Source organism: Phyllobates terribilis, unplaced genomic scaffold, assembly GCF_046119375.1.
Source record: "Phyllobates terribilis strain yellow unplaced genomic scaffold, ASM4611937v1 Scaffold_1__5_contigs__length_1240528914, whole genome shotgun sequence".
In the NCBI taxonomy this organism is placed as follows: Eukaryota; Metazoa; Chordata; class Amphibia; order Anura; family Dendrobatidae; genus Phyllobates; species Phyllobates terribilis.
In genome coordinates, this window is record NW_027362761.1 from 910,722,389 (window position 1) to 910,740,284 (window position 17,896).

The 17,896-nt window shown below is 43.3% G+C and overlaps 1 long non-coding RNA gene across 2 annotated transcripts in view; it reads right to left on the reverse strand.

Moving 5' to 3' along the window:
- LOC141171944 (uncharacterized) overlaps positions 1 to 17,538 on the reverse strand; it is a 116,773-nt gene extending 99,235 nt beyond the window's left edge. Inside the window, exons 1-2 of one of the 2 annotated variants that reach the window (XR_012252394.1) lie at positions 17,472 to 17,538; positions 17,171 to 17,328 (exon numbers count right to left, since the gene is read on the reverse strand). This is a non-coding gene — a long non-coding RNA (uncharacterized lncRNA). Of the gene's footprint in view, positions 1 to 17,170; positions 17,329 to 17,410 lie in introns of both variants that reach the window. The other variant, XR_012252393.1, reaches the window with a different exon arrangement.
- Positions 17,539 to 17,896: the final 358 nt, after the last annotated feature.

Sequence of the window (17,896 nt, forward strand, 5' to 3'; positions counted from 1 at the left end):
GAATTTGAATAAACGACTTGTTGTATTAGTTGTGTTGAGGTATTTATATTTTCTTTGTTTTGGTTGGTTTATTTCAAACAGCAGAAAGTTTGTAAGTTTTGCTCACAAACCTAATTTGCAATAGGAATTGAATAATTTTGGTTGAAACTGTAATTGTACATTTGTTTCATAGGCCTAAATGCATGACCTAACATTTATCTACATTAAATGTCTGTTGATTTGCTCATAGAATAAACATGAAAGCTTTCTTATCTCACCGTTCTATTAGAATGATATTCCATTACTTATGTAGCACCCATATCATCCATGGTACCTTATTCACATTATTCCTTGTCTGTACTTAAGTGTAACATTCCTGTGTTACACTTATAATGTTGGCATTTTTCTGTAACATTAACTCATCAGTATTTTTGTGAAAAGTGGGAAGAATATACAAAATCCATGCAGGCATTGTCCCTTTTTTAATTCAAATCCAGGACCCCAGTGCGGCAAACTAATATTATCTACTTGGTCACTAAGTGCTCAGAATGACCACAGCTCATGAATTTGAAAATCTTACAACTAAATTGTTTTTTTTTTTATAATTTGAAGCGGAAGTCCACCCATAAACATCAGATCTGTGAAGTCAGTGAAATGAGAACTAATTTCTTGAATTGTTTGATCTTTCCTATATTTGTGATATGTAAGATCATTTTTAGTGGAGTTCCCTTTTAAAAACTGTTAAACTAGGTGTTCACATTAGACACTAGTTGGCTACAAAGCTGGTTTAGCGAATGGCTTAATCCCAACCTCACCATAATCATGCATACTCAGCTCAGTGCATGTATTTTCAGTGGGGAGTGGGAAGAACCCCATTGATAGATAACTCCAACAATGACTTATATCTAGTGTTGAGCCACCCCCGTAGTGTTCGAGTTCGGTTCGGTTCGTCGAACACCCGTGTGTTCGCCGAACTATTCGTCGAACTGTTCGTCGAACACCTTCGAACACCGTTAAAACCAATGGCAGGCAAACAAAAACACATAGAAACACATAGAAAACACCTTCAAAGGTGTCCAAAAGCTGACAAACTGCTCAGAAGACACAACTAACACATGGAAAAGTGACAAGTACATATAGTCATGCGAAAATAAAAGAGGTGGAGGAGTAAAAGGAGGGGGAGACACAGATATAGGCATGTCATGCCCTTCTAAAATCCAAAAAGTGAGAAGCCGACACGGCCAGTCCGCTCCTGCCCGTGCCACCTCCGTGTCGCCGGGTTTGTGCCAGAGCCGCGGTGAACCCTGATGGCCAGCCCCCCTCTCCCAATACTGGTGCCTGTCCGCTGGTGGGTCGAGCGAGCCCCCCTGTGGTGGAGGCAGCTCTAAGCTTTTTAATTTAAATTGTCTCTCTAATTTGAATGAATACACTTTAAATCCATTTACAAGGATCTATTGGAGGGCAAGTCTCATGCCAGCAGCCGCGTAATTCCAGCTCCAGTAGCGTCCACTAAAGCTGCTGCAGTTAAAAAGCTTTTATAAGGATCGAGCTCGGCTGTCCACCGCAAGGCATCCTACTGCCAGTCCCAGCCCCTATGCCTTGGGGTGCCTCCTGATGCTCTTCACTGAGTATCCCATGGTCCCAAAGCATTTCCTTTGAAAAAATTAAGTGTCTAAACTACAGGTGGTGTAGCTTGCTTAACAGCCGGGATAATCCGCTGACTAGCAGACACTGCTACTAGGCACAAAGTATTTCCTGGGCTAGATGCAGTTAAAAATTTGTAATTAGATACTCTCGTTGGATGCTGAGAAAGCATTCCATAGAGTCTCCTGGCACGCCATATATGATTCTCTTAAAAAGCTTGGGGTAGGGGTCTAGGGGACCCTTTTATAGCCAAAATCACGGCCCTGTATCGCAATACGTCACCTAGGCTGAAGATAAATGGAACTGTAGCACCCTGAGGGCTCGGTTGCTACAGACGTATTGCACCTCACCCAGAGGTGTGATATCTCACTCTCAGGTAAGGATGGAGTGTGGATCAGGACCCGACACCTGCATGCATTACACCACATTGCCGTGGGGCAGGGCGACCAATATGCCCCTGAGATGGGCACGACAGTCCCTGTCCCTGGCTGGAGTGGGGGGAGGGAACACTGAGGAAGGGGAACCCTGTAGTGCAGGAGCAGGGAGGAAGCAGTTCCTGGGTGCATTGAGAAGGGAGTATAAAAGGTGGGCACGATCTTAGTTCAGTGCAGAGAAGTCTGAGCAGAAGTGGCAGGGAGCAGGGGCTCTGCATGAGCTCTGCTCCGGAGGCAGGCCTAGTAACAGAGGCCCAGGCCTGGAAGAGGGAGAAGGAAGGAAGAGGAGCGGAGAAGGCTCCAGGAACGAGGAATGAAGGGATCCCAGGGGTGCGGACGGGCGAGTCGCCACCGCACGCCCGAATCCACCTGCGTGGAGGGGTCAGGCCAAAGGGGGAGACCGGTCCCCGAACTAGTGGAGGCAGGAAACGACCCTCAGCTAGAAACCGGAGGCTCTGACATTTTATGTGGTGCAGCCCCTCGCTACACCCGCTAGGAAGGCACCACATAGGGTCAGGGAAACTGGCGCCAAGTTTACCAAGAGGAGGCCCGAGGCAGCCGGACAGAAGTGTTGGTAAGAAAGGCCAGACAAAGGACACACAAAGGGGGTCCTGTGAAGTGCTCCAAAGTTATCTGGGAGTTGTCTGAGCCCCTCACCTGGTGAGCACAGTACGACGTGGGCAGCCGTTACCTGCAGACGTGGTCTGGATAATAAGAACTGTGAGTAAAGGCCCTGGACTGCATCACTGACTCCGTGTCGTTACTGCTGCTGCCCTGCACCATCACCCCCATCCTCCGCATACACTGCCCTGAGGCTATACTCCTCCCGTGGGGAGTTATGCTACGCTCTGCTGCACCCACAACACCAGCCTCAGCGGTCTGCCCTGTAGCGGCGGTTCACTCTGACCGCAATCCACGGGTGGCATAGTCGGACATTTAAACATCAAAACCACATAAATAGTTCCGCCACTGGTTTGACCGCCCTGAGCCACGGAACCGGGTCGCCGCCACGAAGACTACAACCACCAGCATCCACCAAAAAGGGTCCGGCTCCGGGTGTCCCAAGGCCCAGGGGGTGCGTCAGAACATTTTCATCACCTTTCACAATCACCAATGGGACAAGGCAGGGATGTCCTCTGTCCCCTCTCTTATACATCCTAGTGACGGAGCACCTGCTCTCATCAATTCGCCATAACCCCAATATTAGGTGGATTGAGGTGGGAGGCACCGAGTACAAGTGCTCTCTATTTGCTGATGATGTCCTAGTATATATCACTCAATCACATATATCCATCCATGCTGTTATGTCTGAAATATATCACTTTGTTACATGGTAAAATTTTAAAATCAATGCAGCGAAGTCTGAGGCCCTCGATGTCTCCCTCCCCAAATCCATATAGGATTCCATCCAGTCCAACTTTCCCTTTGCCTGGCCCTCACAGGGTATCAAATACTTAGGAATTCCTATTTATAGAGACCTCTCCCATCTATGTTATCTTAATTTTGGGCCCTTTATTGAACAATTCCATACAGACCACGGTTGGCAAGTTAGAACTGTAAGATTCACTACGTGAACCGCTGGTGTTTTGTGGAAAAGCACATGTACACCGCGTTCCAAATTATTATGCAAAAAGTGTTTAGGAGTGATAAGGGAAGAATTTGTTTGTCAGTTAAACTCATTGATGGTGATGTGTGTCAGGGCTCTTTATATCACTGTAAGCAATTGCAGACACCTGTGCTAATTAGTTTGGCAGGTGTGTCCAATGAAAGGCAAGACTACTTAAGAAGGCTCTCTCACATTATTAAGCAGCCTACATTTTCTGCCAAAATGGGAAAGAAAAAGGATGTGTCGGCTGCTGAGAAGCAACAAATTGTGGAGTGTTTAGGTCAAGGCATGACTACAATCAACATTGTGCGATGATCAGGATGAAGTGTCTTGGCAATCAAGAAGTATGTAGCTGATTCACAGTACACACGTGTGCGTGCTGATAAGGGCAAATTGAGGACTCTTTCCTACAGGCAATTACGTCAGGTTGAAAGAGCAGCGGCAAAAAAGCCTTGTCATAGCAGCAGACAAGTTTTTGAAGCTGCTTGTGCCTCCAACGTCCCCCGAACAACAAGATGCAGGGTCCTTCAGAGGTTTGCAGCTGTGCATACGCCATCCTGTCGACCTCCTCTATCCACTTCACACAAGCAGAAACGGCTCCAGTGGGCCAAACATTACATGAAGACTGATTTCAAAACTGTTTTGTTCACGGATGAGTGCCGTGCAGCGCTCGATGGTCCAGATGGATGGAGTGGAGGATGGCTGGTTGATGGACACCCCACGCAAACACGGCTACAGCGCCAACAAGGAGGAGGTGGAGTAATGTTTTGGGCTGGAATCATGGGGAGAGAGATTGTCGGCCCCTTTAGGATCCCTGAAGGCGCTAAAGATGAACTCCATAATGTATGTGGATTTTCTCAAACAGCACTTCCTGCCATGGTTCAAGAAGAAGAACCGTGTATTTCACAGCAAGATCATTTTTCTGCATGATAATGCACCATCTCATGCTGCACATAAAACATCTGCATCTCTGGCTGATATGGGCATAAAAGGGGACAAACTTATGGTGTGACCCCCATGCTCCCCTGACCTCTACCCCATTCAGAACCTTTGGAGCATCATTAAAAGGAGTGTCTATGATGGCGGGAGGCAGTTCACATCTAAGCAACAGCTCTGGGAGGGTATTCTGTCCTCATGCAAAACAATTGAAGCAGAAACCATCCAAAACCTGACAAATTCAATGGACGAGAGAGTTCAGAAGCTCCTTTCGAACAAGGGGTCCTATGTGAAAATGTAACATCACCTAGAATAAAGTTTTGAGTTGAAAACTGTTTGATTTCAGTTTCTAACAACCTGCTAATGCTTATAATTTCAAAAATGACCATTTTTTTGGTCTTTATTAAAATGAAAAGGTTGATCGAAAAGTTTGGGGGATCTAAGAGTGTGGCAACCCAGTAGTCATGATTACTTCGAATTCTGACAATATGAGGGTCATGCTGCAGGTAGTGCAGCAAGAAGGCACTTATGTGTCTTGCGCATCTCGGAGCCCCAAAATTATTTTCCGGGCTAGATGCAGCTAAAAATTATTTTTAATTTTAAATCTGGTGGAGCTTATTATAGATGGCCTAATAGGATCAGTGCTGCACACTGCTACAAAGCCCAAATTATTTTCCAGTCAAGATACAGATAAACATGATTAGTAATTTGAAAGCTTAAAACGTTTGGTAGGGTGATTTTAACCAATCATCAAGCTTTTACTCTCCCCAGGATGACACAGGGGTAGAAAAGTCGTTTCGGATCCATGATTTGTTCATCTTTATGAACGTGAGTCTGTCTACATTATCAGTGGAGAGCCGCGTGCGCTTATCTGTCAGCACACCACCAGCAGCGCTGAACACACGTTCAGACAGAACGCTGGCTGCGGGGCATGACAAGATCTCCAAGGCGTAAGTGGCTAGCTCCGGCCATTTATCCAGATTGGAAGCCCAAAAAGAGCAAGGGTCCAGTGACACAGTCGTGGCTTCAATGTTTACTTGGAGATACTCCTGTACCATCGTCTCTAGGCGTTGACTATGTGTCAGACTTCTTGTCTCCTGTGGCCTTGCAAAGGATGGGCTAAAAAAGTGGTGAAATGATTCCGCAAAATTGATGTTACCAGCAGATACTGTGGTTCTGTTACGGTTTGAGTGCTGAACACTTGACGGTCCCACGGTTGGCAAGTTGGAACTGTGAGATTCACTACGTGCACCACTGGTATTTTGTGGAAAAGCACATGTAAGATTCTGCAACAGTCTCTGCTGATACTCCTGCATGCGTGCATCCCTTTCTATGGCAGGAATAATTTCTGCAAATTTACTTTTGTACCGGGGATCTAACAGTGTGGCAACCCAGTAGTCAGGATTATTTCTAATTCTCACAATTCGAGGGTCATGTTGCAGGTAGTGCAGCAAGAAGGCACTCATGTGTGTTGCGCATCCAGGAGCACCAAGTCCCTGTTGTGTTGGTGGCGAGGTAACAATCATGCTTCCTTCCTCTGTCCTCTCCCCCCAACCTCGCACAACAGAAATGTGATCAAGGTCTCCCTCATCTGATGAGTCTTCCATCAGTTCGTCCTCCACTTCTTCCTGGGCTCCTGCACCTTCCTCACTAGTTTGGCTGCTACCATGCGCCCTGGTAAAACCATCTCCCCCACCCTCACATGCCTGCCGCCTTGGTGCTGCCGACCTTCTGGACCTTGCAGATGTTAGCCCTTCCGCATACAACTCCTCCTCCTCTACTTCCTCCACCTCCTCTTGTGCCACCACCTGACTCCGAATTCTGTTTAACATGTGCTCCAGCATGTAAATCACCGGAATAGTCATGCTGATAATGGCATCGTCAGCACTAAACATCTTCGTCGCCATTTCAAAACTGTGCAGAAGGGTGCATAGGTCCCTGATCTGAGACCACTCCTCCAGCGTGATTTGCCCCACCTCTGAATCTCGTTGGCCCAGGCTATACGTCAGAACGTATTGCACCAGGGCTTGTCGGTGCTGCCACAGTCGCTGCAACATGTGCAGAGTTGAATTCCACCGGGTAGGCACATCGCATTTTAGCCGGTGAAGTGGCAGGCCCAACGACTTCTGTAGAGATGTAAGTCGCTGAGCTGCGGGATGCGAACGGCGGAAGTGAGCACACAGCGACCGTGCCCTCTGCAGAAGGCCATCTAGTCTGGGATAGTGGGCTAAAAATTGCTGGACAACCAGGTTCAACACGTGAGCCATACAAGGCACGTGTGTGACATTGCCCCGGCGAAGGGCCGCACCCAGGTTTGCAGCATTGTCGCACACGGCCTTCCCTGGTTTCAGGTCCAGTGGAGACAACCATTCATGAAATTGGTTCTCCAGAGCTGACCACAACTCCTCAGCTGTGTGACTCACATTTCCCAGACATTTCAATGTAAAAACCGCCTGATGACGTTGAGCCCTACTGCCAGCATAGTAAGGAGGTGTGCAGGATCCCTTCTGCGCAGTTAGAAAGCTTGTGGCATGACCAGACAGGCTTTGGGTGCAGGTGGAAGACCGAGAGGAGGTTGAGGAGGCAGAAGCAGTGGAGGAACTTTGACATAAAGAGGATTGACGCACAACTCGTGTGGACGGCAAGACTTGGACAGCAGCCCCTTGTCCTGCTGTCACCATAGTTACCCAGTGCCCAGTCAGCGACATGTAACGCCCCTGTCCATGCCTACTCGTCCAAGTGTCTGTGGTGAAATGCACCCTGTCACACACAGAGTTTCTCAAAGAAGCGGTGATGTTGTGTGCGACATGCTGGTGGAGCGCAGGCACACCTTTCTTTGAGAAGTAGTGCCGACTGGGCATCTGGTACTGGGGCACTGCGACGGACATAAGGTCTCGAAAATCCTCTGTGTCCACCAGGCGGAAAGGCAGCATTTCTGTAGCCAAGAGCTTGCAGATGGTGAAATTCAACCTCTTAGCTTTCTCATGGCTAGGAGGAAATGGTCTTTTACTTGTCCACATCTGAGGGACCGAGGGCTGGCTATTGTGCTTAGACGGGGTTGATAAGGGTGTCCCCGGCAAGCTGCCGGTCTGTGAGGAAGATGCAGGCGGACATGTTAGGTTGCCTTCATCCAAAGGTGGTGCTATCGATGTCGGACAGCGCTCAACACCAGCTGGTGTTACCACCTCCAAAGAAAATGATGACCTGCCAATCACGCTGGCTGTTGCGGGTAAAGAGGTGGCAGGTCTGCGCCCCAAAACAGGTGTGACTGCTGTCCCCCCAGTCACAGAGGATGAAGAGGCCGCGGATGCACAAGATATGGCAGACGGTGGTTGGCCCGGCCGGCTAGGCCGCATTGTAGCACACTGAGCTTCCCACTGCAACTTATGCTTCATGTCCATGTGCCGGTTCATGCATGAAGTACTCAAACTATGTATTTTTTGGCCTCTACTTAGCTTTTGCTGACAAATGTTACAGATAACACGAGTTGGGTCATCTTTATCGATCTGAAAAAATGCCCAGGCTATGCAAGGCTTAGCACCCATGCGACCTGAAGAGCCACCACGACTTGTGGTGAGAGGCAGAGTTGTGTTTGAGGATGCAGTTGTTGACGTGCTTCCAGTACTACGTCTCTGTCCAGGAAGGCGCAACCTGACCTCGTCGTCACTAGCATCTTCCTCCACCTCCTCTGCTGACCTCATCTCTTGGCTGACTGTGGGTTGACAGTAAGTGGGATCTCCGACCTCATCATCATCACCCTGTGCGTTATCACACCCGTCGTCCTCAGAGCCAACCTGTTCCTGCCCTGACAAAAAACTAAAGTTGTCGCTCCAATCAGGTATTTGAGTCTTATCATCGTCTTCCTCATTGTCTCCACCAACAGGAGTTACAGTTTGGGAATGAGGGTCTACATTATGGTCAGAACCTTCTGCGTCTGGTCCTGGATCCGACTCATAAAGATTCTGGGCATCAGTGCAGATCATTTCCTCGTCTGGATTCACAGAAGCGCTGGAGTCGACCTCTGATTCCCAGGCTATAGTATGAGTAAACAGATCTGCAGACTCAACCATCTGTTCTACCTCATACTCAGACGGGCAGCTGGAGATTTGGGAGCTGTGAGGAAGCAAGTGCGATTTGGGTGACACCTTTGAGGACTGGAGTATTTGTGATGTTGAAGTTGATGTGGAGGAGAGCCCACTTAAAGGAGCACTTGATATCCGTTGAAGCACCTGCTGTTTTTGTGCCTCATCTGGAATTTGTAGCGATTGGCGTGGCCGTAAGAAAGGGATCTTATCACATTGTCCGCTAAAAGAAGTAGACATTTTAGTTTGGCTGGAAGATGGTCTTTCTTCTGCAGATGTTACTGTTGCTTTAACACCTACCCCACGGACACAACCTTTTTTCCCCTTCCCAACACGCCTATTCCCCTTTCCACCAGCAGCAGGCCTTTTTCCACTCATTTTGGTGGAGTTGTTTGCACAAAAAAACAATGGATGGTAACCGAGCAGAGCTGAGTGGCCAAACTGTGGTATTAGGCCAAAACTATTGGCTGGGTTAGATGCAGAAAAAAATTATTTTGAATTTGCAACCTGATGGAGGTCAGTATAGATGGACTAATAGAGAAAGTCCGACACACTACTAGAAGGCCAAATATTTTTTCAGAGGTAGATGCAGAAAAAAATATATTCAGTTTGCAACCTGATGGAGGTCAGTATAGATGGACTAATACAACAAGTCCCGCACACAGCTAGAAGCCCAAATATTTTTTCAGAGGTACTGTAGATGCAGATAAAAATTAGTTTTAATTTGCAACCTGATGGAGGTCAGTATAGATGGACTAATAGAGAAAGTCCGACACACTACTAGAAGGCCAAATATTTTTTCAGAGCTAGATGCAGAAAAAAATTATATTCTGTTTGCAACCTGATGGAGGTCAGTATAGATGGATTAATAGAACAAGACCCACACACAGCTAGAAGCCCAATATTTTTTCAGAGGTAGATGCAGAAAAAAATATATTCAGTTTGCAACCTGATGGAGGTCAGTATAGATGGACTAATAGAACAAGTCCCACACACTGCTAGAAGCCCAAATATTTTTTCAGAGGTACTGTAGATGCAGATAAAAATTAGTTTTAATTTGCAACCTGATGGAGGTCAGTATAGATGGACTAATACAACAAGTCCCGCACACAGCTAGAAGCCCAAATATTTTTTCAGAGGTACTGTAGATGCAGATAAAAATTATTTTTAATTTGCAACCTGATGGAGGTCAGTATAGATGGACTAATAGAGAAAGTCCGACACACTACTAGAAGGCCAAATATTTTTTCAGAGGTAGATGCAGAAAAAAATATATTCAGTTTGCAACCTGATGGAGGTCAGTATAGATGGATTAATAGAACAAGACCCACACACAGCTAGAAGCCCAATATTTTTTCAGAGGTAAATGCAGAAAAAAATATATTCAGTTTGCAACCTGATGGAGGTCAGTATAGATGGACTAATAGAACAAGTCCCACACACTGCTAGAAGCCCAAATATTGTTTCAGAGGTACTGTAGATGCAGATAAAAATTATTTTTAATTTGCAACCTGATGGAGGTCAGTATAGATGGACTAATAGAGAAAGTCCGACACACTACTAGAAGGCCAAATATTTTTTCAGAGGTAGATGCAGAAAAAAATATATTCAGTTTGCAACCTGATGGAGGTCAGTATAGATGGACTAATACAACAAGTCCCGCACACAGCTAGAAGCCCAAATATTTTTTCAGAGGTACTGTAGATGCAGATAAAAATTATTTTTAATTTGCAACCTGATGGAGGTCAGTATAGATGGACTAATAGAGAAAGTCCGACACACTACTAGAAGGCCAAATATTTTTTCAGAGGTAGATGCAGAAAAAAATATATTCAGTTTGCAACCTGATGGAGGTCAGTATAGATGGATTAATAGAACAAGACCCACACACAGCTAGAAGGCCCAATATTTTTTCAGAGGTAGATGCAGAAAAAAAAATATTCAGTTTGCAACCTGATGGAGGTCAGTATAGATGGACTAATAGAACAAGTCCCACACACTGCTAGAAGCCCAAATATTTTTTCAGAGGTACTGTAGATGCAGATAAAAATTAGTTTTAATTTGCAACCTGATGGAGGTCAGTATAGATGGAATAATAGAGAAAGTCCGACACACTACTAGAAGGCCAAATATTTTTTCAGAGGTAGATGCAGAAAAAAATATATTCAGTTTGCAACCTGATGGAGGTCAGTATAGATGGACTAATACAACAAGTCCCGCACACAGCTAGAAGCCCAAATATTTTTTCAGAGGTACTGTAGATGCAGATAAAAATTATTTTTAATTTGCAACCTGATGGAGGTCAGTATAGATGGACTAATAGAGAAAGTCCGACACACTGCTAGAAGGCCAAATATTTTTTCAGAGGTAGATGCAGAAAAAAATATATTCAGTTTGCAACCTGATGGAGGTCAGTATAGATGGACTAATACAACAAGTCCCACACACAGCTAGAAGCCCAAATATTTTTTCAGAGGTACTGTAGATGCAGATAAAAATTACTTTTAATTTGCAACCTGATGGAGGTCAGTATAGATGGACTAATAGAGAAAGTCCGACACACTACTAGAAGGCCAAATATTTTTTCAGAGCTAGATGCAGAAAAAAATTATATTCAGTTTGCAACCTGATGGAGGTCAGTATAGATGGACTAATAGAGAAAGTCCGACACACTACTAGAAGGCCAAATATTTTTTCAGAGGTAGATGCAGAAAAAAATATATTCAGTTTGCAACCTGATGGAGGTCAGTATAGATGGATTAATAGAACAAGACCCACACACAGCTAGAAGCCCAATATTTTTTCAGAGGTAGATGCAGAAAAAACTATATTCAGTTTGCAACCTGATGGAGGTCAGTATAGATGGACTAATAGAACAAGTCCCACACACTGCTAGAAGCTCAAATATTTTTTCAGAGGTACTGTAGATGCAGATAAAAATTAGTTTTAATTTGCAACCTGATGGAGGTCAGTATAGATGGACTAATAGAGAAAGTCCGACACACTACTAGAAGGCCAAATATTTTTTCAGAGCTAGATGCAGAAAAAAATTATATTCAGTTTGCAACCTGATGGAGGTCAGTATAGATGGACTAATAGAGAAAGTCCGACACACTACTAGAAGGCCAAATATTTTTTCAGAGGTAGATGCAGAAAAAAATATATTCAGTTTGCAACCTGATGGAGGTCAGTATAGATGGATTAATAGAACAAGACCCACACACAGCTAGAAGCCCAATATTTTTTCAGAGGTAGATGCAGAAAAAACTATATTCAGTTTGCAACCTGATGGAGGTCAGTATAGATGGACTAATAGAACAAGTCCCACACACTGCTAGAAGCCCAAATATTTTTTCAGAGGTACTGTAGATGCAGATAAAAATTAGTTTTAATTTGCAACCTGATGGAGGTCAGTATAGATGGACTAATAGAGAAAGTCCGACACACTACTAGAAGGCCAAATATTTTTTCAGAGGTAGATGCAGAAAAAAATATATTCAGTTTGCAACCTGATGGAGGTCAGTATAGATGGATTAATAGAACAAGACCCACACACAGCTAGAAGCCCAATATTTTTTCAGAGGTAGATGCAGAAAAAAATATATTCAGTTTGCAACCTGATGGAGGTCAGTATAGATGGACTAATAGAACAAGTCCCACACACTGCTAGAAGCCCAAATATTTTTTCAGAGGTACTGTAGATGCAGATAAAAATTAGTTTTAATTTGCAACTTGATGGAGGTCAGTATAGATGGACTAATAGAGAAAGTCCGACACACTACTAGAAGGCCAAATATTTTTTCAGAGGTAGATGCAGAAAAAAATATATTCAGTTTGCAACCTGATGGAGGTCAGTATAGATGGATTAATAGAACAAGACCCACACACAGCTAGAAGCCCAATATTTTTTCAGAGGTAGATGCAGAAAAAAATATATTCAGTTTGCAACCTGATGGAGGTCAGTATAGATGGACTAATAGAACAAGTCCCACACACTGCTAGAAGCCCAAATATTTTTTCAGAGGTACTGTAGATGCAGATAAAAATTAGTTTTAATTTGCAACCTGATGGAGGTCAGTATAGATGGACTAATAGAGAAAGTCCGACACACTACTAGAAGGCCAAATATTTTTTCAGAGGTAGATGCAGAAAAAAATATATTCAGTTTGCAACCTGATGGAGGTCAGTATAGATGGATTAATAGAACAAGACCCACACACAGCTAGAAGCCCAATATTTTTTCAGAGGTAGATGCAGAAAAAAATATATTCAGTTTGCAACCTGATGGAGGTCAGTATAGATGGACTAATAGAACAAGTCCCACACACTGCTAGAAGCCCAAATATTTTTTCAGAGGTACTGTAGATGCAGATAAAAATTAGTTTTAATTTGCAACCTGATGGAGGTCAGTATAGATGGACTAATAGAATGATGCTATACCCAAAAGATTTTACTTCACTAGGTGCAGTAAAAAAATTGGTATTCTATACACAGGTGGTATATCTTGCAACACAGATAGGCTACTCCACTGACTAACACACTCTGCAATAGGCCAAAAAGGATTAGCTTTGCTAGATTCAGCCAAATGCTGTGAAAAAAACTTGCACAGCACTGGCACAGACCTGCCTGGCAAAAACTGATAGGAACTCATGTAACCTAGTCCTGAAAAGGACTGCAATTACAATTAGTCTTTACTCCCACAACCGATCTATTTAAGAGCACAGACCTCCCTGATAAAAGTCGTAGGAAATGCTGTAACCTAGTCCTTAAAAGGACTGCAATCACAACTATTCCCTACTCCCAAGCTATCTGTATATTTGTGCGAAAATTGGCTTGAAATTAACAAGGTATAGCGCACACAGCAACAGCGGTGCCGTCTAACACGCAGCTGCAGCAGTGAGAAAATGGTGGCGACGGGGAAAATGGCTTGGTCTTATAGGGCAAGGACATGTGACATACACTGCCAATGACACATGCCCTTGCTTGTGTGAAAAAAAGCACTTCGCTCCGTGTGTGCGCTGCTGATAGGCTGACAGATTGCACCTCCCCACTGTAAATGCGGGAAAGAGAAAAAAAAATGGAGATCTTCATTGTTCCTGCAGAGATCCATCCCCTGCCCCTCCCCCCACCCCGCTGTACACTCAAACTGCGTATTAACATTAATTTTCATCATTACTGAGAAAAAATCCAGTTATGATTTTGGTGCACGAACAGTTATCGAACATAACCTCGAACAGCCGAATTTTTCTCAAATTGTTCGTGTTCGCCGAACGGCTCGAACACCGCCCAAAACAGCTCGAATTTGAGATTGGCGAACAGTTCGAGTAGAACAACGCTCATCTCTACTTATATCCTGAGAAAAGAAAACAATTAGTCATGGTAAAATCCATGATGTCAATCCAGGTTTTGCCTGACATCTGCCATCGATGGAAAGTTGAGACATTCCCATACAGATTAGATGGTAGTCTGGTCCGACAAGTTCTGATATACTGACAACCTTAAATATTTCTCCTTTAGAACAGTTAATAGAGATCAGATGTCAGATACACTTAGGTCCAGAAAAATCTGGAAAGTGCCAGAAGTTTTGGCATTTCAGCTGTTTACCAAAATATATTCAAGATACCGTTATATAATCAATGTGGGCTTAAAGTGCAGACTCACATCTTTAATTTTAGGGTATTCACATTCTAATTGGAGTAAGGGTTTAGGAATTACTGCCCTCTAATATTTAGATGCCTCTTTTTAAGGGAACCAAATTGAACAATTATCTAAAAAGCTCATTAATGGGCTTCATGGGCTATTTCCTCATTAATCTATTGTCAATTAAGCAGGTAAAAGGTCTGGAGCTGATTCCAGGTGTGGCATTTCCATTTGGAAGCTGTTGATGTGAATCTACAACATGCACGTAAAGGAGGTCTCAATGGAAGAGAAGCAGACTATCATTAGGCTGAAAAATAAGAATAAATCCTTTCTATGGTGAAGAAAAACCCCTTCACAACATCCACCCAAGTGAATTGAACCTCTCCAGAAAGTAGGTGTTTCAGTATTTAAGTCTGCCATAAAGATAAGACTTCATGAGACCAAATGTAGAGGGTTCACCACAAGGTGCAAACCATTAATCAGCCTTAAAATTAGAAAGGCCAGATTAGACTTTGCCGGAAAACATCTAAAGAAGCCAGCACAGTTTTGGAAAATCACTCTTTGGACAAATGAAACTAAGATCAACCTGTACCAGAATGATGGGAAGAAGAACATATGGAGACTTCTTGGAATGGCTCATCGGCTCATGATCCAAAGCACGCCACATCCTCTGTAATACATAGTGGAGGCAGTGTGAAGGCCTGGGCATGTATGGCTTCCAATGGCACTGGGTCACTAGTGTTTATTGATGATGTAACTGAAAACAGAAGCAGCCGGATGAATTATGAAGTGTACAGATCTATACTTTTTTTCTCAGATTCATCCAAATGCAGCAAGGTTGGTTGGATGGTGCTTCACAGTACAGATGAACAATGACCCAAAACATACTGCAAAAGCTACCCAGGAATTTTTTAAGACAAAGAAGTGGAATATTCTTCAATAGCCAAGTCAATCACCAGATCTGAACCCTATTGAACATGTATTTCACATACTTATGACAAAACTTAAGGCAGAAAGACCCACAAGCAATTGAAGTCATCTGCAGTAAAGGCCTGGCAAAACATCACAAAGGAGGAAACCCAGCGTTTGGTAATATTCATGGCTTTCAGACTTCAGGCAGTCATTGCCTGTAAAGGATTCTCTACAAAGTATTAAAGATTTGCATTTTATCTATGGTGAAGTTCATTTGCCCAATTACTTTTGAGCCCCTGAATTGAAGGGGCTTTATAGAAAAATAGTTACAATTCCTAAATGTTTTGCAGGATATTTTAGTTCAACCCCTTTAATGAGACCTGAAAGTCTACACTTCAATTGCATCTCAGTTGTTTCATATTAAATCCAAAATAGTGGCCTGCAGAGCCCAAATCACGAAGATTCGGTCACTGTCCAAATATTTCTGGACCTAACTGTATGTAGGAAATAATAATCCACAAAAATAATGATGATCAAAAACTAATTTTCATAAGCCTTATTAGTGTATTTTGGGGTCACAGGATTGAGGATACCAATTTATATATGAGTTGTCTCGAGGAGACAAAACCTTTACAAGTTTATTATAACTCTTCCAGCTTCCTTGGAAACAAAAGAAATATATAAAATATACAAACAACAGTACACAAAATGAAACCGAATGTTTGTCCTTAGTGGATAAAAACCTACAAAACCCTCCCAAATGCTAAATAACCAAACAGCTGTTATCTGTCTAGCGCACTTTTGACAATACATGCACATTTCTTACTGCCTTTTTATGTTTAGTGTAGTGGTCTTTCTAATTTTCTCAACTAACCCTCACTGGCAATCTGTGAATGACCGCCGCCTGAACTCTGCTTCAAAAAGCCCTATAGACAAATAGGGGAAAAACCTCAACAAATAAGCAAATGATGAAACAAATGAAACAATGCATATAGGAAAGGAGACGTTTTATGACCCAATGTGTTCCCCCGCCTTCAGCCAAATAAAATATTCTCTAGCAATCACCCCACACTCACTAATGATGTCTTTGCTTTGTGTGACTATTAAGTTTTATGTTGCTGACTGGCTTACAAGAAAGGGGATACAGAAACAAAGTAATTACTTGTGTACACCTTCCTGTTCAGAGTGGCCTGCGAGTTATTCACTGTAGCAAATGAATATAGACAATTTAAATAGGTGCAAATGGCAGGAAATCCACATGCTTATTGCCACTGAAAGACAATGCTAAAATAAATCTGCGTTGCCAATCACTGGGAATGTTGACAGTTCCTTATTAGAGGAAGCACTTGGGTAATAAATAGTAAGTTACATTTTTGGGGATGTTTAAAAAATAATTACATTATTTAGTTTATGGTTAAATATTACCTGACACATTTATTTTTCACTTAACCAATAGAAAACATGTGTGAATACTTTTGTTAAGGTGGATTCTATAAGCTATAGTTATGGGTAAGCAACATGCATCAGAGGCAATATTGCAGCAGAACAGATCTTGAGTGACAGATGACACGTGGATCAGCGAGCACCAGTACAGCTGGCTAAGCAGGATGGCAGACAAAAAAGAGCAGATAGTGTAGAACATACAGTATGAAGAAGAGCCAGGTATGCGGATACACATTGGAACAGTGACTTTATAGGAAACTAGTATCTTCCAGCAGGGTTACACTCAATCACAAACATGCAGACTGGTGTCTTCCAGCAGTGCAAAGGTTAATCACAGGTATAACAGAAGTAAATGCAGTCTTGTATCTTCCACGAGGGAAAATGGTAAATAGCAGCAATGTATGTAAACTAGAACTTGTAGCAAGGATACGGTTTACCAGAGGATAGAAGTGTAGTATAGCTAAATTGGAGAGTCACTTGAAGAGATACATTACCTTGATTACAGAGGCTAGGTGTGATCAGGTCCAAGAACAGTTGTGAGAAGTTGGTAACTTGCTGAGAGGATGGTGTGAATGCGCAAAAAAGAAGCTTGATTCTTGATGTAGTATGGAAGTCAGGAGAAGCTGAGCAGATGACAGAAACCTGGTTGGAGCTAAACCAAAAGAAGGAGAAGCAAATTCCTGATAATGTTAAGGCAACAGTGGACAATGCTATTTATTACCTTAGCAACAGACCTATGCCATAACTGGCCTTAAAGGCATAGAGTGATGATGCCCGAGTATTTCACTTGGTTACCTGAAAACCCAGGACTACAGCAAAGGGAGGTGGCTATAAGTAAGGGGGTCAGACCCAGCGCTTTCGTGGATACATGAGAGCATGGGAGTAGCAGTACTCCCATTTTAGGGCCCCTCCCAGAATAGTCTGTAACAGAAGAAAGAGGATGCTTGGCATGAAATCACTTGAGCAATGTTGAAGCCTTTATATCCCTTTTAAGGACAAGGCATCTCTTATTGGGAGCGTGTCTCTTCCTGTCTTTCAAGTAGAAGATGTTCCCATGAATCTTCTTATAGTCCAAAATTTGGTTTATCAGAAGGAGGAGCTGTCTTCATAGTAGAAGAGCTTATCTTGAGGAACAGAGAATGTAGTATGTATTCAAGTAACAAATTTACTGTGGACAAATGTATAATTAAAAGTTCTTACCCGCTATAGTGTGGTTATCA